Here is a 24,355-nt window from a genome sequence, read left to right as displayed (position 1 = left end):
ATGCACCTGACTTGAGGCCCACAAATCATGAAGAGCAGTCCATTCCAACAGGATATTCTGTGGTGAAAGAATTGTTCTATGGCTGTGCAGTCCAGTTAGGTAGCCAGTAGCTACATGAGACTCCTTAGCACCTTAAAGTGTCTGTTGTGCTGAGCACTTTTATTTATTTTAATTTAAATAGTAATATGTGGCTATTAGGTAGCATATTGGTCAATGCATATCTAGAATGTTGTTAATTAATTTCCCATCTCTTTCCCCTAAAAGATACTGTGTGACTCATAGGTTGATGCATACTAAAATAATATTAATATTGAAGTCATGGATTTATCTGTGCAGGTCTTAGATATGTCTTTAAAATAAAGCATGGTCTGAAAGTTTCTTTAATGTGTATTTTAACAGAGTGTTCAGACATTAGCCAAACCATAGTTTATTACCTTAAGGTCTTAAATGTTCAAAACTGCCCATCACTGCTAGTTGTCCGATAATGATAAATGGGTATCATCCTTGGTCTCTTGTTGTTTTCCTTAACCTGGTAAACATAAGGACACACAGAAGTTATCAACTGAACACAACAAATATCAATACTTCGTAGAGCTTGTGCATACTTGTAAAGTTATGAAGCGGAAGATGCAACATTAGAATCCACCACCTTATTACTTTTTACTTACTACTCCTGCTATATTTTTTCTCCGAATTCAATCAGTTCTGTTTCCCTTTACCCTTGGACACCTCTCTCCTAGACAAAAATATACAAGAAGTTTTTACTCTTGTGGAATGAAGCATTTTATGACCCAAAGATGAAAAGCCATCAAAACACATAAATCTTCCCTATGTCAAGCAGATACTCACAAGATACAAACATATGCCCCTATTCTGATAGAAAGACACATAAAAATTTTGGCAAACAGGTAACATGTCTCAATGTTCTTCAGTCAAAGACCACCAGGAGCAAAGCTGTGGGCCATCAAGTTGGATTTATTCTGGATGCAGCAAGGGAGTCACAAAGCATCAGGGACCATGGCGTCTCTTGTGATGTGTTAGAACATATACAGCAGGGGGTCCCCAAGCTCTGGGCTTGGGCTGGTATCTCCTGTCAGATCAGTGCCAACATTAGATTAGAAATAAAGTGTACAATAAATGTAATGTGTTTGAATCATCCTGAAACTACTCCCCCCTCCCCTGGTCTGTGGAAAAATTGTCTTCCATGAAATCAATTCCTGTGCCAAAAATGCTGAGGACTGCTAACATACAGGATATGGACTTTGGCTGGGTGAGTTTGAGGGGCATCTGTGCAAGATTGCTTCCCTGATAGCTCAGTTGGTAAAGAATCCTCCTGCGATGTGGGAGAACCCGGTTCAATTCTTGGGTTGGGAAAATCCACTGGAGAAGGGATAGGCTACCCATTCTGGTATTCTTGGGCTTCCCTTGTGTCTCAGCTGGTAAAGAATCCACCTGCAATATGGGAGACATGGGTTTGATCCCTGGGTTGGGAAGATCCCCTGGAGAAGGGAAAGGCTACCCACTCCAGTATTCTGGCCTGGAGAATTCCATGGACCATGTGGTCCATGGGGTCGCAAAGAGTCGGACTCAATTGAGTGACTTTAACTTTCAGATGCAAGACTGGCTCACTTTGATTGGGTGTTGTTAGGAAGTGGGAATATTTCTATGACTGGGCATCTCAGTGAGTCTTCCCTGTAGGGAGGGCAGACTAGAGCAAGGATACAGATATGACTGGAAAGAAATAGCGATCACTGGTATTAGCACAGAGAGAGGTTTGGTACATGGTGAGGGGCACAGTGCCACTTCTTTGGTCTGTGCTTAGAATGTTGTCTTGGTCTTATTTTGTTTCACTGTGTCACACACTCAGATGTCCTTGTCTGATGTTGGTCTTCTGTGAGATGACCTATGTCCAACAAGAGAATAACACAGCCGTGTGGTGAGCACCAGCCCAGCTAGAGGATCAGAATGTACATCCTAACGTATGAGTTGAAGGTGATCTGTCAAATGTTTACAAATGTAAGAGATTTTTGCTGCTGCTGCTAAATCGCTTCAGTCATGTCCAATTCTGTGCCACCCCATAGATGGCAGCCCACCAAGCTCCCCATCCCTGGGATTCTCCAGGCAAGAACACTGGAGTGGGTTGCCATTTCCTTCTCCAATGCATGAAAGTGAAAAGTGAAAGTGAAGTTGCTCAGTTGTGTCCGACTCTTCGTGACCCCATGGACTGCAGCCTACTAGGCTCCTCTGTCCATGGGATTTTCCAGGCAAGAGTACTGGAGTGGGTTGCCATTGCCTTCTCTGAAGGGATTTTTAATCCCCTGTAATTTTTGAAAGCATTATTTACCAGCTGCTGCTGCTGCTGCTGCTAAGTCGCTCCAGTCATGTCCGACTCTGTGCGACCCCATAGACGGAAGCCCGCCAGGCTACCCCGTCCCTGGGATTCTCCAGGCAAGAACACTGGAGGGGGTTGCCATTTCCTTCTCCAATGCATGAAAGTGAAAAGTGGAAGTGAAGTCGCTCAGTCTTGCCTAACTCTTAGCGACCCCATGCACTGCAGCCTACCAGGCTCCTCCGTCCATAGCATTTTCCAGGCAAGACTACTGGAGTGGGGTGCCATTGCCTTCTCCGAAACAATAACTAGTAACCTTTTAAAACTAAAGTCTGAACAGACACCTCTTCAGAAAGACATAACAACGGAAATGCATATGAAAAGATGCTAAACATCTTATGTTTCTACAACATGTAAATTAAAAAATGACAGGAATGTATAATCACACCTAATAGAATATCGAGAATCTAAGAACAGGTGATGCCAAGTGCTGACCAGGACGTTGTGCTGCAGAGACCCTCGCTCACTGGGGCAGGAATAGGAAGCAGCGCAGCTGCTGGAAACGAGTCAGCAGTTTCTTATGAAGCTACTCAGAGACTCTCCATCCACTCTGTTCATCAATCTAGTACTTGTTCAACTCATTTGAAAACTTATTTTTGCACAAACCCTTGCAACACTTGTTGACAGAAGAGCACCCCTTAAGTGTGGGCTGTGCATGGTGACTTCCTTCTAAAGAGTATAGTGGGGAAGTAAAAATAGAAGTTCACAAGAATAAATCTGGGAAATGCTACCTTAACTAGGTGATGAGGTGAACTTATTAGTGATATTCGAGTGGACAGTGTATACCCTTGATGCCTGGAGAATGTCACTCATCTCTGTGGTCCTCTTCCCGAAAACCCTTTGCCCCAGTCAAATCAAAAGATGTTCTATTATGTCTCTGAGCAGTACTCCACAAAACATAAAGTCATCAAGAACAAGTGAAGTCTGTGTGACTGTCTCATCCAGAGGAGCCTGAAGGAGACACGATTCCCAGACTTAAAATGTGTCTGTGATAGGATCCTGGATCAGGTTAAAGGAAAAAGAGATGGGAATACCAGACCACCTGACCTGCCTCTTGAGAAACGTATATGCAGATCAGGAAGCAACACTTAGAACTGGACATGGAACAACAGACTGGTTCCAAATAGGAAAAGGTGTACGTCAAGGCTGTATCCTTGTCACCCTGCTTATTTAACTTCTATGCAGAGTACATCATGAGAAACGCTGGGCTGGAAGAAGCACAAGCTGGAATCAAGATTGCTGGGAGAAATATCAATAACCTCGGATATGCAGATGACACCACCCTTATGGCAGAAAGTGAAGAAGAACTAAAGAGCCTCTTGATGAAAGTGAAAGAGGAGAGTGAAAAGTTGGCTTAAAACTCAACATTCAGGAAAATAAGATCATGGCATCTGGTCCCATCACTTCATGGGAAATAGATGGGGAAACAGTGTCAAACTTTATTTGGGGGGCTCCAAAATCACTGCGGATGGTGATTGCAGCCATGAAATTAAAAGACACTTACTCCTTGGAAGAAAAGTTATGACCAACCTAGATAGCATATTGAAAAGCAGAGACAAAACTTTGCCAAAAAAGGTCCGTCTAGTCAAGACTATGGTTTTTCCTGTGGTCATGTATGGATGTGAGAGTTGGACTGTGAAGAAGGCTGGGCGCTGAAGAATTGATGCTTTTGAACTGTGGTGTTGGAGAAGACTCTTGAGAGTCCCTTGGACTGCAAGGAGATCCAACCAGTCCATCCTAAAGGAGATCAGTCCTGGGTGTTCTTTGGAAGGACTGATGTTGAAGCTGAAACTCCAGTACTTTGGCCACCTCATGCGAAGAGTTGACTCATTGGAAAAGACCCTGACTCTGGGAGGGATTGGGGGCAGGAGGAGAAGGGGACGACAGAGGATGAGATGGCTGGATGGTATCACCGACTCGATGGACATGAGTTTGGGTGAACTCTGGGAGTTGGTGATGGACAGGGAGGCCTGGCATGCTGCGATTCATGGGGTCGCTAAGAGTTGGACACGACTGAGCAATTGAACTGAACTGAACTGAACTGAGTGAAGTTCAAATGAATTCTGGAGCTCAGTAACACTGTATCAATACTGGTCATTAGCTGTGACAAATGTATGATGGTGGTATAAGACATTCCCCTACAGACACTGAGTGTGGGATATATAGTAACTCTCTACTAACTTTGCTACTTTTTTATAAATTGCAAACTATACTAAAATGAAAATACATTTTAATATCAACCAGAAACAAACAGGGAGTGAAGAATCAATTACTGACCTTGAGATTTCCAGGGTCTTTCATCAATGAGCTGCAGAGAGGAGACATGGAGAGAAAAGATGGAAACCTGAGATACAGGGCAGGGCTCCAGGGCTCTCCTCTCCTCCAATCCCTGCCTAAACCCTGAGCCTGTGAGCCCAGAGCTGCTCAGAAAGTACCTGCACCCACTTACATGACTAGGGCAATCCTCTCTGTCTGACTCAGACCACAATGCATCCTGTGCCTTACCTGTGCAGAAATGGAGAGAGAAAAGTGGTCGTTCCCCTGTGTGGCCACAGGGCTGATGACTGGATACCTGAGCTCCTCTTTGACCTCCTTACCAGAGATCTGCCCAGGCTCTTCCTAGGCTCCCAGCAGTGGGTCAATGCTGTGCACACAAGCTGGTGTCCATCCAGTGTCAAGTTCAAAGTGTGAGCTGTTTTCCAAAATACACACTGACATGGATGTTTCTCTCTCCACTAAACAACCAAAGACTTTGGCCTCAGAGAGGATCAGATATCAAGGCTGTAAAACCTGGTTTCCAGGTCCAGGGTGGAGCTCACAAACATACACAGTGTTCTAGTTATCAAGGGATGAGACTTTGAACCCCAAGTTCTTGTCACTTCTTCCGGCCACTAACAAGGTTATAGACTCTTCCTCCAGGGAATGAACTCTGGAACCTCTGCTCCTAGGATGGGGTGTAAGAGTTGGGGGGCGAGGAGGAGGAAGTGGGAAGAAGGAGGAAGAGGAGATCCCTTATAAATATGGGGAAGCTCCTGGAGAAGGAGGAAACAGTGACATTATGGGATGGAGGCCATAGGAGTGGAGGGGAGGAACCAGAGAGGAGAGGTGTGAGGGAGGGTCCTTAGTGGACACGTGTGCAGGGAGGTGGGTGTGTGTGGGGAGAGACACAGGGGCTTCTGGCCTGGGTGCTGGTAGAGGCTCTATTTTCCACCTGGATGATAATCATACAGTGTCAGCTCCATATTTTGCTGGGAAATTGTACTTATGTTTTTGGTATTTTTCTGTAATTATAGATATGACATGACTCAAATACACATGGAAGAAGGGAAAAGAGAAAAAGAGAGAGCAGAGGTGATTAAAAGAAGTCCTCTCTTCCAGAGAAATACCCCCACCCCAGTCCCCACTCTACACCCCACACACATGATGCTGGGGGACGGGGAGGGACAGGGAGACCTGAAGAAGGCAGAGCCCATCCTCAGCTCACAGTCAGGGGCTACTTAGACATCCTCCCTTTATGAGCTGAGACGGCAGGGACCACTGTGCCACATACACTGGCCCAAGAGCCTGGGAAAAGGACCTGTCTAGCTGCTGGCCATGAAGGTGCTTCCTGGAGATCAAAGGACAGGATGTGAACTGGAGCCTGGAGGCCACAAGGGTGACAAGGAGATCAGTCATGAGTCTGGGCTGTGGGTCCCCCTAATATTTTCCTGAGACATGAAAAAGACATTCCTCCTCCCCAGACCTACAACACCATACCAAGGACACCAAGGGTGGACCCTCCTGTCCAAGCATCACCCTCTCCACCCTATGAAGCCTTCAGGGTGCCTTCTTCTCCTCCCAGGCCTAAGAGCCCAGGACCCTAGCCTCCTGTCTCTTCATCCCCTTCATGGACCTAACAGAGAGAGACCTGCTGTCTGGATCCCTCAGGCCTGATCCCTCCACCTCCAAACCTTCAAATTAAAAAGTTGTGAGCTCCTGTACCCAAATCTAAATTCTTTCCCCGAGGATGAACCAAGGTTTGGGGTCACGGGTCCCAGAGGAGAGGCTTCCCAGGGCCCCACAGTCTACAGCTGAGTCAGGCCTCCAGCTGCGCAGATTCAGCTGGTTCTGGTCCAAAACCCGAAAAAAAAAAAAGAACAAATCGCTGCAGGCTCTTCTTAGCCCAAATAAGTGTGGAGTCTGGGCCTTGTGAGGCGAATTTGCCTTGCTTGGAGGTCCTGCGCTGCAGCAAGCAGCCCCCTGCTCCTCCCCCTGCAGAATCTCCCTCTCCCAGATCTTGGTCAGACCCCGGGACCCTAACAGCAGCAGAGTGCTTGAGTTCCTAAAGCGCCTACTACCATCCGAGCCTGAGAAAATCAGTCCGGGCTGGTCGGTAGAGACCCTGAAGCCAGGAATGGACACTGATTGGCTTCTAGAAACCAAATACGCAATGGAAGTGAAAACTGGGACCTCGTCATGACTATCCAGGCAGAAAGGCCCGACACAGTTTGCGAGGGGAGATAGTGAAAATGAAATCGCTCAGTGGTGTCCGACTCTTAGCGACCCCATGGACTACAGCCCACCAGGCCCTCCGTCCTTGGCATTTTCCAGGCAAGAGTACTGGAGTGGGGTGCCATTAGAGGGGAGATAAGAGACCCTAAAACCAGGAACGATGGTGACGTTGATTGGCTTCTAGAAACCGGATACGCAATGGGAGCGAGAACTGGTACCTCGTCATGAGTATCCAGGCAGAAAGACCCGACACAGTTTGAGCGGCGAGAAAGTGAAATCCCAGGGAGGTGGGGATTCCCACGAGGTTTGACTCCTCCGCCCAGACATCACCTTCTGGCCTAAGACCCTGAGAGCCTTACCCGGGGACCTGGGACTTTGCCCTGACCCCTCTCTTACTACCTGGAGGACCTTGTAAGTCACAAGTTTACAGACTTTCGGTTTCAGAATCAGTGTTATGACTATACGACTTGGGACCTCAAAGATAGTATCACTTATGTGTGTTATATCTGTGAACATTGGCCATATTAGAAATTGAAACAACAGAAATCGATTGATTCAATTGTAATATTAATAACCCATTACATTAAAAGAAATATTTTTATGAAAAATCTCTATTTTCAAGATGAAATAGTATAGTGAGAAGTGAGCCTTCTAGATTTTACATTCTTTCAAAAGTTTACATTCTTTTCTTGTATGCCTCATTAGAAAACTGAAGTATTTGGATATCTGCTTCTGTATTTAATTTTTTTAAATTAAAGTAAATGAAAAAAATCCAGCCTCACATAAGTATAGGTAAGGGAAGTATTTTGAATAACATTTTCAGATAATTATGGCTACTCATCTTTGATACAACACTAACACTACACAAGTGTTAGGTTTCATAAATAATATTTTGCTATGTGGAACTTGAAACTATAACTGAATATTTCCAAATCTGTTGCATAGGAGTCCGTAGGCCTGTTTTGTACGATGAATGAATATTGTATCAATGCATGATTTTTTAAAAAGCAATGCATTGTTTTACCAAGTTGTATAGATTTTAGAGTGCTGACGTTTAAGATTAGCAAACAATCACATTTGTTAATGTCACCACAGCTTACACTAGAGAAGTTTGTCAGTACTGGGAAGCTGTCAAGATTAATTTTCTCACGAGAGCTTGCATTTTATCATTGGCAATAAATACTGTAAGTTGATTTCCTGGAAGCGAGAAACTCATGTTCATTATGCCAAATAACTAAATCTAAAAAATCGTAGTTTTCCTGTTATTCATTCTTAAAGTGAAAATAGTATTCCATAAAAAAAGAAGCTAAGTCAGCTCAGAAAAATTATTTTCCTTGGGACATAGTACTTTAAAATGGAGCAGAAGTATTTTATGTGTACTTCCCATTTCATGCTATCAGAGAGTCTAAAATGTGGACTCAAGAATGATGACAATAAAAACAATAATTTTTAATACTACAACCTGGATATTTTTCAGTGAAACTTGGTTTTTTATTCTGCAGCTAAATTTGGTGAAGAATTCATAACTGCTATTGCTGTTTGTTGAAATAGGCTCATTTCTGCTAACTTTTACCTCAGTGCAAATGTCAACACAGTGAAAAAGGTAGGGGCTTCCTTGGTGGAAGAGTGGTTATGAAATGGCCCTCCAATGCAGAGGACAAGGGTTTGATCCCTGCGGGGGAACTGAGAGCCCATGTGTCAAAGGACAACTAAGCCTTCAAGTTGTAACTGCTGAGCCTATAGCCCATGCTCTGCAACTAGAGAAATCCCTCATGCCTCAGTGAAGACCCACTGCAGCCAAAGTAAGTAATACATATTTAAAAGAAAAAGGTAAATAAATTTTTGGTAATATTATGAAAATAGTTTTGACTTCATGTCTCCCATAGTAGGGTCTCAGAGACTTCAAGGGTTCCACAGACCACAGTTTGAGAACTACTGTTCTGAGTAAAGCAGGGAGACTACAAGTTAGCACCCACCTCTTTGTCTCTTCACTTCTAGACTCCCTCTTCCTGAATTGGACTCTGTGCTTCCCAACATTTACTTATTAAGACTCTGCCTCTTGGTTCTTCTAAGAGGACTTACCCTTAGAAATTTGATGCCAGAGTGTCTCCACCTAGGAAGGGAGTTGGGAGACAGGTGTTTCCCCTTTGGAACTGGGAATAGTTTGTGCCTGAAGGCATGAGAGAGAAATTCATTCCTGACCCATTTTGGATTTGTTGGTACCAGCTTAATATTTATCCATATCCCAGAAATAAATCTGATGTAATCTGTGTGAGAAATAATATTGGCCATTTGGTTTTGAATGGGTCTAATATACCTTACTTGAGGCCCACTAATCTCATCAATAATAGTGCTACTCAGAGTTCTAGGTCTGCACTTTTCATGTGGTAGGTGCCAGCTCTATGTGGCTATTGAGCACTTGAAATGTGGCTAACATCACTGATCAGTTGAATTTTTATTCAATTAAATTTAAATAGCTGTATGTGGCTAGTAGCTACTATTTGACAGAGCATATCTAAGTGGTTTAGTTTTCATTCTCCCAAGATACTGTATGACTCATAGATTGAAGTACATTGAAATTATCTTCATACATTTGGTTATGTGGGTCTTAGACATTACTGTAAAATACGGCAGGCCCAAGAAAATTTAATCTGGCTCCAGTGCAGGAGACCCGGGTTTGAGCTCTAGATCCCCAGGAGAAGGGAATGGCTATCCACCCACTCCAGTAATCTTGGCTGGAAAATTCCATGGACAGAGGAGTCTGGTGGGCTACAGCCCATGGGGTCGCAGAGACAGACCCACTTTCACTTTCTTTAACATCATTAACCTAAACATAATTTATCACCTCAAGGTAATTAGTTTTCAAAAACACTCATCTTTGGAGCTATTTCTTATCTATATTACATTGAGACTCTTGATGTCATTTCTGTTAATCTGGTAAACATAAGCAAGCACTTATATCTTCACTTAGCCACAAGAAAGTATTTATTGAATACCCCATTATAAAATACGCTGTTGGTCCTATATAATTATAAAAATACAAAACAGAAAATAAAAACCTTAGAATTCCCACCCCCTTTGAATTCTTTACCTATTATTCCTCCCCATAGTGTGTGTAAAGTGATACTTGCCCCCAATTTCAGTTTTTTGTTTCCTTTTACCCTTGGACCCCACTCTCCTCATCATCTCTACCTAAATGAAAATATACATAAAATTTTCCCAATTGTCGAATGAAGAATTTTCTAAGCATGACCCAAAGATTTAAGAAAAAAACACAAAGAAGAAATAAAACTTTTCTATGGCAACCACAAACTCACAAGCATGCAAACACATGTCCATAATCAAATTTAAAGACACCTAAAAAATTTGGGTACATCATGAGAAACGCTGGGCTGGAGGAAGCACAAGCTGGAATCAAGATTGCTGGGAGAAATATCAATAACCTCAGATATGCAGATGATACCACCCTTATGGCAGAAAGTGAAGAGGAGCTAAAAAGCCTCTTGATGAAATGAAAGAGGAGAGTGAAAAAGTTGGCTTAAAGCTCAACATTCAGAAAACTAAGATCATGGCATCTGTTCCCATCACTTCATGGGAAATAGATGGGGAAACAGTGAAAACAGTGTCAGACTTTATTTTTGGGGCTCCAAAATCACTGCAGATGGTGATTGCAGCCATTGTAGCCAAATTAAAAGATGCTTACTCCTTGGAAGGAAAGTTATGACCAACCTAGATAGCATATTCAAAAGCAGAGACATTTCTTTGTCAACAAAGGTCCGTCTAGTCAAGGCTATGGTTTTTCCAGTGATCATGTATGGATGTGAGAGTTGGACTGTGAAGAAAGCTGAGCGCCGAAGAATTGATGCTTTTGAACTGTGCTGTTGGAGAAGACTCTTGAGAGTCCCTTGGACTCCAAGGAGATCTAACCAGTCCATCCTAAAAGAGATCAGTCCTGGGTATTCACTGGAAGGACTGATGCTAAAGCTGAAACTCCAGTACTTTGGCCACCTCATGTGAAGAGTTGACTCATTGGAAAAGACTCTGATGCTGGGAGGGATTGGCGGCAGGAGGAGAAGGGGACGCCAGAGGATGAGATGGCTGGATGGCATCACTGACTTGATGGACGCGAGTCTGAGTGAACTCTGGGAGTTGGTGATGGACAAGGAGGCCTGGCGTGCTGTGATTCATGTGGTCACAAAGAGTCGAACACGACTGAGCAACTGAACTGAACTGAACTGAACTGAAAAAATCTGATAGACAAAATATTAGCATGTGTCAATATTTTTCACCCAAAGACCACCAGGAACACACCTAGTTGAACACAGTGTGTTTACTATGAAAGGTTGTTGTTGAATCACGTGAAGACATCGGGATTCTTGGCCCTGAGAGGAGAAGAATTCAATCCGGGGCCAGTGACGAGGCTTGGTCACTCAGAGCTTTTGTGTAATAAAGTTTTTTAAAGTATAAAGGAGATAGAGAAAGCTTCTGACATAGGCCTCAGAAGGGGGCAGAAAGAGTACCCGCTTGCTAATGTTAACAATGAAGTTATATAACCCAAAGAATGTCTGGAGGTTGTAAAGACCTCATCAGACCTACTCCCATAATTTACATTTTAAGATAACACTGTCCTCAGGCAAGATACATCCTTGTAAAGACCAGGTCTACTCCCATAATTTACAGTTTAAGATAACAGAAGGTTTAATCCAAAGACTGTCCTTAGGCAGGATACATTATTGTTATATAATCCTAAGGAATGTGAAGAAAGAAAAAAGTTTGTTCTTTCTTCCTCCTTGAGAATTCCAGACCCCTCTCTCCTTGGGGACCCCTAGACTCCCTATCAACCTGCCTAGGAAATGACTCTCTCAACTACTTGATACAGCAAGGGAGAATGTATACTGTGGGGAACCACAGAGCATCTTAGAGTGAGGGTATAAGAAAGAATGTGTTATTGTGGGATTTGGGCTTTGGTTGGAGAAAAGAGGGGTTTACTCCAAACTGAGTATTGCCAGGAAGCATGGTCAATTACATGATTGGGTGTCCCAATCAATCACATCTATAAGGAGGTCAGACTAGAGCAAAGATAACGGAGCATTTGCAACCATCAGTCCTGTTCCCCAGGATAGGGAGATGTTCAGTACTTTCTGAATTGCACAGTTCCCTGTTTCTCTGTGCTTAAATGAAATTATGTATAGTCTTGTCTTGTTTTGTTTCACTTTATTATGATTTCAGTGTATCCTTATTTGATGTTTCTATTTTATAAAATGATTTATTCCAAAGAGAACAACATGGCCTAGCTGCTGAGCACCAGGCCAGCTTCAAGTAACTCTGAGGTCTAGCTGTGAGTATCACACCTGTTCCCTGGGGTCAGGAGGCTGATTTTTCTTCCTTAAATTCAATATTTTAAAATTCTTACAACAAGATTGGAAAATAAAGACTATTAGAAAACAATTTGGAAAAGAAGAAATGTAAATACCAAATAAATTCATTATTAATAAATGGGAAAAATGGGAATGTGAAAGGGAAAATGGAAAGAAAAATTAAAATCTGTCAGCTTGGCAAAGATGAAAGGAAAATAAAGGTTAGACCTTTAATAGGTCTCCTTGGGAAAGTCAAGGTGTAGGGCAGGGAAAACAAATTAGGATTGGCTGGTATGAACAAGTATCAGCAGGCTTTGGGTTATAGTAATGGTCTTTGGTTGTCTGGTACCTGGCCCTGGGATTATTAAGGCAGAGGAATATTGCCTCTTAGGGTACAAAGGCTAAACCAGGGACGGGGGAGGAGAGGGGGGAAGCTGGGGTAGGAGGTGTGGGGAGGATTGGGGGGGTAGGGAGGGAGGGCGGGGTGGGGTCTGGATTGGTTAGTTTGCATATCAGAGGCTTGCTTCTGTCTGAGCTGTAGTCTGGGAAAGCTGTCTCTCCTCAGTGAGAATGATTTTGTCATTGTTTTTTCATTATTAATTTTTATCTTTGATTGCACTGGGTCTTCGCTGCAGCGCATGGGCTTTCTCTACTTGCAGAGAGCAGGGGCGGGGGCGGGGGCGGGGGCGGGGGGGTGGCTCCTTTCTAGTTGCAGCACACACAGCCCTCTCACTGCCATGGCTTCTCTTGTTGCAGAGCACAGGCTCTGGGCCCAGGGGCTTCAGCAGTTGCAGCACATGGGATCAGTTGCTCTGAGGTACTTGGAATCTTCCCCAACCAGGGTTGAATCTATGTCCCTGGGTTGAACCTGAATACAAGGGGATTCTTATCCACTGTACCACCGGAGAAGTCCTGCAACGAAACATTTTCTTTTTTTTATCTTCAGAAATATTTAATGACGTGGGCAGATGATCAGATATGACGTTAAAAGTATACACTATGAGATTACATATATAGCAATTTCAGTTTTATAAAATAAGAAATATGCAAATTTTTACAGCAGAAAAGGTTAAAAATATACCAAAATGTTAATAGAGAAAATGTTTTGTTGACAAAAGGACTATGGGATTAAAAAAAAAAACTCTTCATTTTTATAGTGAATTTATATTCAGTTTACAATCAGAAAAAATTTGTTTTTTTTTTCTTTTAATTGGAGGCTCATTACTTTACAATATTGTGGTGGTTTTTGCCATACATTGACATGAATCAGCCATGGGTGTACATGTGTTCCCCATCCAGACCCTCCCTCCCACCTCCCTCCCCATCCCATCTCTCAGGGTCATCCCAGTGCACCAGCCCTGAGCACCGTGCCTCATGTATCAAACCTGGACTGGTGATCTATTTCACATATGATAATATACATGTTTCAATGCTATTCTCTCAAATTGGCAACTAGCATGTGCTCCCATGTCTTGAGAATGCTGAACTACACGAGTCTTGATGAGACCATGTCTTATTACAGAAGCCAAAAAACACACTTTGCTTTTTTGTTGCTGGGCACAGGCAGGCATCCTATTCTGGTGTGCTTATGGCAGATTTTGATTTAGGGGTTAATTACATGAAGAACTAGGGCTGTTCTATCCACTAAGTTCCTGAGCCCACTCCTTCCTCAACTCTTCATTCTCACCTCTGTATCCAGGAAAACTTTACCCATCAGTTGAGTATGAATCCACCAAGATTGCTACTGTCAAACACACCTCTGGCTCCGTAAGTAAGCGTTGTTACTTCTTCCTCTTCTATTCCCCACCAGATTATATCCACTCTCCAATAGCTTGGACTCATGCATGATGTATTCTATTTATATCCTGACAATTCAACAATCCTCTCAAGCCCTGCTGACTCCTCCTCCTCCCTCTCTCACTGCAGCTCCCACCTCTCTGGGAGTCACGTGGACATGCCTCCAGAATTTGCTTGCAGGCAGGCACACATATCCCTCCCTCTTTGCACTCCACATGCTCCAGTGATATTTAATTAATTTCCCTTTTTTAAAAGTAAATTTTCCTTTTTCTAAAATTAGCCAATTTGTTTTCTGCTGCTTATAGGTAAGATTACTGATTTAACATTAAGCTACATATCTATTTCTACCATCTCAAAACACAGCTGACATTAGACATGACTTCAGAACCAAGTCACTTCCAAAAACTCATATACACCTGAACCTTACATGGCTTCCCCTCTCTCCCTCCCATTGCAAAAATTATCAGAACATGGCAGATAAATAAAGGAATTCTTATGCCAGATATCTCAAATCTCATAGTGTATCAAAGGTTAAACAGATATGAACTGCCAAATATTTACTGTTTCCTCAGCTGCTTAGAAGATTTGGAAAAGACCCTGATGCTGTGAAAGATTGAGGGCAGAAGGAGAAAGGGGTGACAGAGGATGAGATGGTTGGATGGCATCATTGACTCAATGGATATGAGTTTGAGCAAACTCTGGGCCATGGTGAAAGACAGGGAGGCATGGCGTGCTGCAGTCCATGGAGTTGCAAAGTGTCGGACATGACTGAGCGATGGAACAACAACAACTGCTTAGAAGGATGGCCGGAGAAATTATGGGACAGAAAAGGTGCTTCAGAAATCAATATGGATGTTGTCATCAATTACTGTTTGTAGCAGGAGCCGAGATTCTGTAATACAGCCACTCGTTTTCATACATTTGTCTCAGTGGCCGGTGAAGAACCAAATCAAAGGCAACAGAAGAGATAAATTAGTTAAGACACATTTTAATAAACACATTAAAGACATTCCAACCATTCCCCTTAGAGAAAGAAGATCAACTATTACGATCCCCATTTCAGAGAGAAAGCTGCGAGGACAAGAGACTCATGATTGCCATAAAGCTCCAGTCATCTGAGTGCAATCAGAAACCCAGCAGGACCATCCAGCTGAGGCAGAGCTGGGACTGATGAAAAGGAACAAAGGGTAAATGACAAAACCTGGGGCCGTGCCAGGAGATCTTCTCTCAGGGTCTCAGCGCAAGTCTGGATCTCATGCAGTTAAGCCACAGGAAAGGGAAAATTCTCTCAGCAAAGGCAGATGAGAATTCATAGATGAACTCTTGAGTTCTGGCATTGGTAAAGGTTACCTTCCCACCATCATGATCCAGAGCAACTCCAATCTGCCGGGGGCAGTAGGACAGGATCTGGAAGGGCCCCGGGCTGGTGCATATAGACACCCCAGCTGAGGACAGCTGCAGAGTCCAGACCCCTCCTCAGAGGTGAAGTTGAGAAATCCCCTTCTCACCACTGACTCTCTTGCCTCCCCCACCAGGCAGAATTTTGGCCATATTCCATTTTCCCGAGACCATTCTTCTTCCAACTCCTCATTCTCCTCTCTATATCCAGGAGAAAGATACCCATCAGTGATGCCTGTAAACCCACCAAGATACCTGCTGCCAAACATGCCTCTGCTTCCAGCCCTGTATCTCTTTGCGTCTTCTTCCTCCTCTGCTTCCCACCAGATCCTGTCCACTTTCACTTCCCAGTACACTTTGCCCCACATGAAGCCCTTACTGCCCAGCACCCTGGGCTCTGGATCAAATCACTGACCACACTGGCATTTGTTCATCCACAAGCCATGAACATCATACTCTTCCCACCTGGAGACACTGAAAGGTAGCCCTTGAATGGGAATTAAGGATGATCCTCACTGTGGGGACAAGGAGACAAAGGTGTGGCCTCACAAAAGATACAAATGAGATTTGTCCCATAGGTTCTGGGGCCTTCATGACAATGGTGGGAGGCTCCTCAGGGGGCCGGGACAAAGACTGCTTTTGACCTTATGTTCAGACTATTAGCAACCATATTTAGAGAGTGTAAAGAACACAGAAAATTCAAGGCCTCAGGCAATGCGATGAGACTGGAGAGCAAAAAAAGATAAGGACTAGGATCACTACAGCTGAACAAATCTGGGGAAAGGTTTATGGTTCTGAACTCAGGATAAAGAATTTGGATACATTAGTCACATGAAGACCTTCCTCTTTAAAACAAACGGGCTGACCCGTAAGTAATAAGAGTTTCACAGGAAAATGGTAATTTGCAAACTTCAGCCACTATCCTCTCCAGATACTCACTTGTCTTATAGTCCAGATCCCTCATCAACTTTCCTAGAGTAAAAGAACAAAAGGACAGTGAGCAATTCTTTCTTGTTCTTTTTTCTTTAGCCACACTGCTCGGCTTTTGGGAAGACCAGGGATTGAACCTAGGCCGACCGCAGTGAAAGCACTGAGTCCTACCCACTGGCCCACCTGGGAATTCTTGACAGGAAGCAGCTCTGGCACCACAGCTTCTCAGTCAAACTCTTTTATGGTATCTCATATAACTTCAACAGTTAACAGGGGATCATGAAAGTTCAAGTGAAACAGAGGAATTAATTCAGGAGACACCCACAGCTGTCCAGTCTAAACAGGTTCGTGTGAATATCCATGGCAACATGTGCTGAACCCACCTGGTGCTTCATTAAAGAGCACCTTTGGGCATACTACCTGTTTTTAAGCTAAGCCCTAAACTTCTAGTCCTAAATCACACTATTTCTCTCCACTCTCAAAGATACCTCTTTATAGTCATTCTCTCACTATTCTTTAATTTTATTTTCAATTGTGGTTAAAACACATACCGTTTACTGTCTTTACCAGTTTTAAGTGTATAGTTCATTAATGTTGCTGCTGCTGCTAAGTTGCTTCAGTCGTGTCCAACTCTGTGCGACCCCATAGACAGCAGCCCACCAGGCTCCTCTGTCCCTGGGATTCTCCATGCAAGAACACTGGAGTGGGTTGCCATTTCCTTCTCCAATGCATGAAAGTGAAAAGTGAAAGTGAAGTCACTCAGTCGTGCCCGACTCTTAGCGACCCCATGGACTGGAGCCTACCAGGCTCCTCCGTCCATGGGAATTTCCAGGCAAGAGTACTGGAGTGGGGTGCCATTGCCTTTTCCATCTAAATTGTTGTGCAACCAGTTTCCAGAACTTTTGCATTTTTTAAAATTTAAACTCTATACTTGTTAAACAGCAGCTCCTCATTTCCCCCTCCTCTCTAATCTGGCAACCACTAATCTACTTTCTGTTCCTATGGATTTGATTAATTTAGAGACCTCATATACATGGAATCACACAGTACTTGTCTCTTTGTGACTGGCTCATTTCACTTAGCATTTTGTCCTCGAGGTTCATCCATGTTAGAGTATGTGTCACAGTTTCCTTCCTTTTTTAGGCTGGATAGTATTCAATTGTCTGCATATGCCACATTCCATTTCTGCATTCATCCAGTGATGAACATTTGGGTTACTTCTACTTCCTGTCCATTGTGAATAATGTTGCTATGAACATGAGAGTGCAAATATCTCTTTGAGGGCCTGCTTTGAATTCTTTGGGAAGTGGGAATGCTAGATCATATGGTAATTATGTGTTTAAATTTTTGTGGAAATGCCATACTGTTTTCCATAGCCTCCCAATCTTCTTTTACCTCACTGTTAGATATGAAATTGGAGAAGGCAATGGCACCCCACTCCAGTGCTCTTGCCTGGGAAATCCCATGGACAGAGAAGCCTGGTGGGCTGCAGTCCATGGGCTCGCTAAGAGTCGGACATGACTGAGCAACTTCACTTTCACTTTTCACTTTCACGCATTGGAGAAGGAAATGGCAACCCACTCCAGTGTTCTTGCATGGAGAATCCCAGGGACAGGGGAGCCTGGTGGGCTGCCGTCAATGGGGTCGCACAGAGTCAGACACGACTGAAGAGACTTAGAAGTAGCAGCAACAGCAGTAGATATGAAATATATTTCTACCAACTCTGAGACCTATTAACTATTATTCTACATTATGGAACAGTCTTAGACTGTCACATGGAAGCCTCCATGGTTTGGACTTAGATTTCCTCCCCAGTGTCCTTGCCTGGTGTGAATGACATGCAGGAACTCTGAGAAGGTGCAGCCACAATCAAAACTTAAAGAAACATTACAAAGAAACAAAGAAGGTTTTCTAGGCTCAGAACTCCCTCCTTTACCATGGAATCCTCTGAGTCCTTTCTCTAAACAAAGAAGTTTATCTGAAAATTCTTCCATCTGTTTTCTGATTGCAGGACTGATAGGCTTTTCAATCCAGAACATCTTCCGGGAGTATCTGGAGATAATGAAGTCACAGTAATTACTCCTGAGAGAAAGGCATGGTTTCCCACCGTCAGAGTATACACATGCGAACAAATACCAATAATGGACCAAAAAGGCAGATAGTAAAAGCTGCTTTTCCAAGTGGCCAGTTTCGACATCAGAGTCAGAGAGAAGAATATAGAGATCTGAAGAAAGGGCCATGATCCAAGGATTCTCTATCCACCAACATGTCATTTATGGTGGTTTAGTTGCTAAGTCATGTCTGACTATTGAGACCCCATGGACTGCAACCTGCCAGGCTCCTCTGTCCATGGGATTCTCCAGGCACGAATACTGGAGTGGGTTGCCATTCCCTTTTCCAGGGCATCTTCCCGATCCAGGGATCAACCTGCAGGAGATTATTTTTACCACTGAGCCACCAGGGAAGCCCAAAAGTGTAGAGCTACACCCAAACAGGGACTTAAAAAAATTAAAAGTCTGATGTTCTACCTATTGACTGAGCTATCCGGGCCTTCTTAAGTATCAAAACAAAATACTTAAATAACAAAATTACTAAGGAAAACCTCATGGAAATATATCAGTCCTATTCCAAGAACACAAAGAATGTACCTTATTTTCAAGTGCATAGAACTGTCCAAAAATTTAAAACACACAATACAGAAAGCCTCAATAAAGTCCAAAATAGTAGAAATGGCAACACACTTGTCTGATCACAAAATGTAAAAAAACTATGAAACATAAAGCTGTTAGAAAAAGAAAAACACAGCACCATTGACAGATGTCCTGTTTTTAAAACAAATCTTATATTAAATAGCAAATGAAATTTAAAATTTTAAAATATCTAGAAAACAATAAAAAATACTATGGACTAGAAATTATAGCATATGACAAAAACAAGGCTCATAAATATATACACACAAAAATATAAAATAGAAAAAAGAGAAAGGCAAATAGAGAAGGCAAAAGTAGATATAAACAAAACATATTCAGATATAAAAAATAAAATGTAAGGATATTATTTGTCAAACACTCCAAATACTTTTAAAATTATAAATGAAAGTGGTGGTTTTCCAGGAGCTATAAATACTAAATATTCCAATTAAAATGTGTCAGATGAATTTCTTTTAAAAGAAAACAAAATTTTATGTTGCTTATAAGAGATACATAAAAATAACAGCCCAGATAGGTTGAGAGTTAAAGAATAAAAAGTTTAATAGTATGAAAACACTAATAAAAAGAAAACTAGAATAACTACTGATATCACACAAAATACTCTAGGGCAAGAAGTCTTACACATTCTGTATCACTCTCATTTCTTATATAATCACTCATCTCTGACAGTCTCTGGTTTCCCCAGCCAGAATCTGGCACTGTATTTCCTTTCCCCACCTGGTAACTGGTCCATGGTAAATGCTCAGATTATGCCAACAGTCCTGGTGTCTCTGGGATGAACTGTGTATTCTCACAATACTTGGCTTTTATCTCTGTTCAAAGCTTCTGCATATCATTATGGGTATGGTTTTTGAAAACTGTCAGTGTTTAATGCCTAACACACTGGCTGAGAACCACTGCCAAAGAAACCATATCCCTGTGACGCATATAAGTGTCTCCTTATGATCCAGCAAGGAGCAGGAAACCATCACTAACAAGCGTGGAGGGCAATCTGATGAAGAAATGTGCTCTACAAAATGTGAGGCAGTGCATCCAGGAGAGGCGGCTGGGAACCAAACAGGAATAAAAAGAACAAAAGCACACCAGGTCTTAGAAACAAATGTGTATTTTAAACTGTTTCAAATACTCTGCTACAATCTCCTCCCATTTCAATTCTCCCTATCCTCTTACAATCCTAAGTTCCAAGACAATAATTTTTCTAGGACGTTCTATGGAATACTTTTCATATTAAACTTTCTAGAAGAACCTCTCTTCTTCCAAATAACCCCTTTCAGCCCTTGCCAAATTTCGATAAGTTATGGTGACAGAAAGAAAAAACAAAGGAACACCTAAGTGGTTAAAAATATAAAGCAAGCAGCACTTACCTGCTTGTTATGTCACTTGGGTCCTAGAAAGGAAGAAAAGACAGACTGTCATGGAAATAAGGTTCCCAGGAGCTGCCACCGTTCCTTACGATGAGCTCGCTGGGAATGGGTACAGAATAGGACTGTACAGAGAATTTTCTGGTGGGCTTGGACCTGTGTTATTCTCCACTGTGGTTTATGGGGGCACACGTTTCCCCTTCCTTTCCTCCATTTGAGTCTAGGATATCCTCTCCAGGAAAACTCCTTAATCTGTTAAGACTCTAACTGTCTATCAGGTTAAGACTGAAATCTCAGAATGCCTTTGAAGGCCTCTACTCAGTTGGCCCCATCTTAACTAGCCCACCTTCCCTTTAACTTCTTTCTCACTTAAGCTGACTCCTCCAGAAAGGTAGCCCCTTTCACTCTGTGTACCTTCCTATCTTCCAAACGCTCTTCCTCAGCACCTGCGGGCTTCCCAGGTGGCTCAATGGTAGAGAATCTTCCTGTCAGTGCAAGAGCCACAGGAGACTCAGGTTCAATCCCTGGGTCAGGAAGATCCCCTGGAGGAGGAAATGGCTAACCCATTCCAGTATTCCTGCCTGGAAAATCCTATGGACAGAGGAGCCTGTGGGCTACAGTCCATGGGGTCGCAAAGAGTCGGACAGGACTGTCATGCATGCTGCACCTACACCCACCTTTTTATTATCACACTCATTAAGTTTATCATCACATTCATGTGTTTCATTTTAACCAATGCACCTCCACAAATGGAATGTTCAACTCCTCTTTCCTGCTAACACAAATCTTTACATTTTCCTCAAGGCTACCGTTAAGAGCTGCTTCATCCATGAAGCCCTCCCTGACTAGCCTTTTCCAGAATTCCTGTGGCTTCCAGTCTGATCATAAGATTTAACACTCAATTCTTTCTTTTTTTTTTTTTTAATTATTTCTTATAATTATAAATGTACATGTATCAATGTGAGAGTTGGACCATAAAGAAAGCAGAGCATCGAAGAATTGATGCTTTGAACTGTGATGTTAGAGAAGACTCTTGAGAGTCCCTTGGACTGCAAGGAGATCAAACCAGTTAATCCTAAAGGAAATCAGTCCTGAATTTTCATTGGAAGAACTGATGCTGAAGCTGAAGCTCTAATACTCTGGGCACCTGATGCAAAGAACCAACTCATTGGAAAAGACCCTGAAGCTGGGAAAGAATGAGGGCAGGAGGAGAAGGGGACGACAGAGGAGGAGATGATTGGATGGCATGACCAACTCAATGGATATGAGTTTGAACAAGCTCCAGGAGTTGGTGATGGACAGGGAAGCCTGGTGTGTTGCAGTCCATGGGGTTGCAAAGAGTCGGACATGACTAAGAGACTGAACTGAATTGACTGACAGATCTTACTGTCTCAGTGTAACATCTGTGCATATTGTAGTCTCCCACCCACTGTGATTTGGGACTTACAACCTATTGGTTTGCTAATTAACCTGTCAAGAACTCAACAAATGAGAACAAAACCTTGTCTCTCCTGACTCCTGGTCCAAATCTCATGCTCATGGAGGGGCCAGACTGCAGCCTGGAGCAAGAGGTACAATTTAACTGGTCCCTCACCTGCAAAAGTTCAAGTGCTGGCTGCTGAGCCTTCTTCTCTAACTCAGAAATCAGGGTCTCCAGCCGGATGACCTCCTCAGAGCCCTTGGTGACATGGCTGTTCCTCCCTTCAGTGAGCTGTTGCTCCGTTCCCTCCAGCCACTCCAACAGGTACTGCTCCTTTTCTCTCAGGAACTGATGGCCCTGCTCAAACACTGATGCTATGTCTTGCTTATGGCTCTGGAACTTTGCCTACAGTAAAGGCAGAAAGACAAAGAGGATTTTTCCTGAGAGGCTGGAAAACACCAGAATGTTTGTCTGAGGATAAGTTCAGAACTAGAATCCCTTCTATCACACCCACTTTCTCCTCATTCCTCATTATCCCCCCTCCCCTCAACATATATACACACACACACACAAACACACACACAGTTCTCTTTCTCTCTCCCACCCAACACAGGTACAAAGAACATTCACTCGAAACTTCTCGTACCACCAGGGCCTGGATCTCATCTTCTCCTGTAGACTGAAAATTCTGAATCCTGTCCCTGTCTCCCTTCAGAATCTTCAGATGGTTTAGAATTTTACCCTATGGGGGGGAGGGGGGACATGAATAATCTCAAGATGAAGATGAAAATGCCCTCAATAAGAAAAGACACCTGCAAAAATGATTTCAGAGTGAAATTAGATAGTCTTTGATCTTATGTAGTATTATAAGATAACTAGGTTGGAATAGTTTTCATCCTAGTTAATGAAGAAGAAACAAAGTGAGTGCTATATTAGCTTAGAGTAGCTTCTCAGAAGTGAGATAAAATGCATGTTAAACTTATACTGTACTGTATGTCAATTACATCTCAATAAAACTGGGAGAAAAATAAGTGAGATTAAATTTATTATCATTACAACTACTAAGACTTATAGTGTAGTTTTTATATTTACACTGTTTCTTTCCACCAAAAATATAGATAATTTATATTAAAATTAATTGATAACATAGAAATAAAAAAGAAAATCAACACAAAATAATGAAGGAAAATATATATACTAACTCCACATCACTGAGTGAATGACTAAATTGATTTTAAGAGTCCTGTTAACCAAGGACAAAAGGGAAATAGTGATTCATGTAATCCTTTAGTGACAGGAGGAAAAATACTGGTACGTCAAAAAAAATAATATTTTCCCTGAGATTAAATTCTGAAAGGAAATTCATACAAGATGCAATATTCTCAAAAATATTTTTATAATACAGATGAAGCACACACTTTGAAGCTAAGTATCAAGATGGCTATCAAGAGCGCTGGTATTCCATACTGCTGGTTGAGGCTTGATCACATGCTTCAGAAACTAAAACATCAAGGCAATGGGACAGACTTGCTATTATGAAAGATATAAAAACAAACCAGTTTATTATTCAAATTAAAAGAATACATGTTGCCAAGAACTTACCATGCTACAGAACTGGAACCTTCCCTTTACAATTGTTAGAATGGCTATTATTTTAAAAAATGAAAGATAATAAGTATTGGTGAAGATGTGAAGAGAAGGAAACCCTGGTACACTACTAATGAGAATGGAAACTGGCACAGTCATGGAAAACACAATAGCTGCTTCTCAAAAAATTAAAAATAGAACTCCCATATGACCCAGAAATCCTATTTCTAGGTATTTATCTAAAGAAATTGAGATCAGGATCTCAAAGAGACATCTGCACTCCCATGTTTATTGCAGCATTATCCTCAACAGCCAAGCTATGGAAACAACCTAATGTCCAATGGATGAATGGATAAAGACAGTGTGGTATATACATACAATGGAATCTTACTCAACCTTAAAAAAAGAATAAAATCCTGCCATTTGCAACGACACAGATGGACCTGGAGGACATTATGTAAAGTGAAATATAAGACAGGCACAAAAGACAAACACCATACCATCTCACTTGTATGAGGAATCTGAAACTCATAGAAGCAGAGTAGAATGGTGGTGGCCAGCAGCTGGAGGGGAGGGTAAAGGGGAGGTGATGGTCAAAGGGTAAAAGTTTCAGTTATGCAAGATAAGTAAGTTCTGAAGATCTACTCTATATCACAGTGCTTACAGATAACAATACTGTGTTGTATAGCTAAAATTTGCTAACAGGATAGATCTTACGCTAAGTGTTGTCTCTCTCACACACACAGTAAGACAATAATAATAATAAATTGGGTGGGAGGAAACTTTGGGAGGTGATGAATATGTCTCTGGCCTTGATGGTAGTGACACACTTATCCCCAAGCTTAAGCTGCATACAGCAAATATATGGACAGCTTTTTATGTGTCAATTATACCTCAATAAAGTGTTTATTAAA

General features: G+C 42.4%; 1 long non-coding RNA gene and 1 pseudogene across 1 annotated transcript; one reads left to right on the top strand and one right to left on the bottom strand.

Moving 5' to 3' along the window:
• Positions 1-24,355, bottom strand: part of LOC129645677 (tripartite motif-containing protein 26-like) — a 97,893-nt pseudogene that overhangs the window by 72,779 nt on the left and 759 nt on the right.
• LOC129645682 (uncharacterized) lies at positions 6,945-22,871 on the top strand. Its single transcript, XR_008711471.1, has 6 exons — positions 6,945-7,291; positions 8,383-8,483; positions 13,937-14,008; positions 14,607-15,221; positions 16,462-16,706; positions 21,239-22,871. It is a non-coding gene; the product is annotated as an uncharacterized LOC129645682 (long non-coding RNA).

This window comes from Bubalus kerabau, chromosome 3, assembly GCF_029407905.1.
Source record: "Bubalus kerabau isolate K-KA32 ecotype Philippines breed swamp buffalo chromosome 3, PCC_UOA_SB_1v2, whole genome shotgun sequence".
Taxonomy (NCBI): domain Eukaryota; kingdom Metazoa; phylum Chordata; class Mammalia; order Artiodactyla; family Bovidae; genus Bubalus; species Bubalus kerabau.
This window is presented reverse-complemented; position numbering and strand designations above follow the sequence as displayed.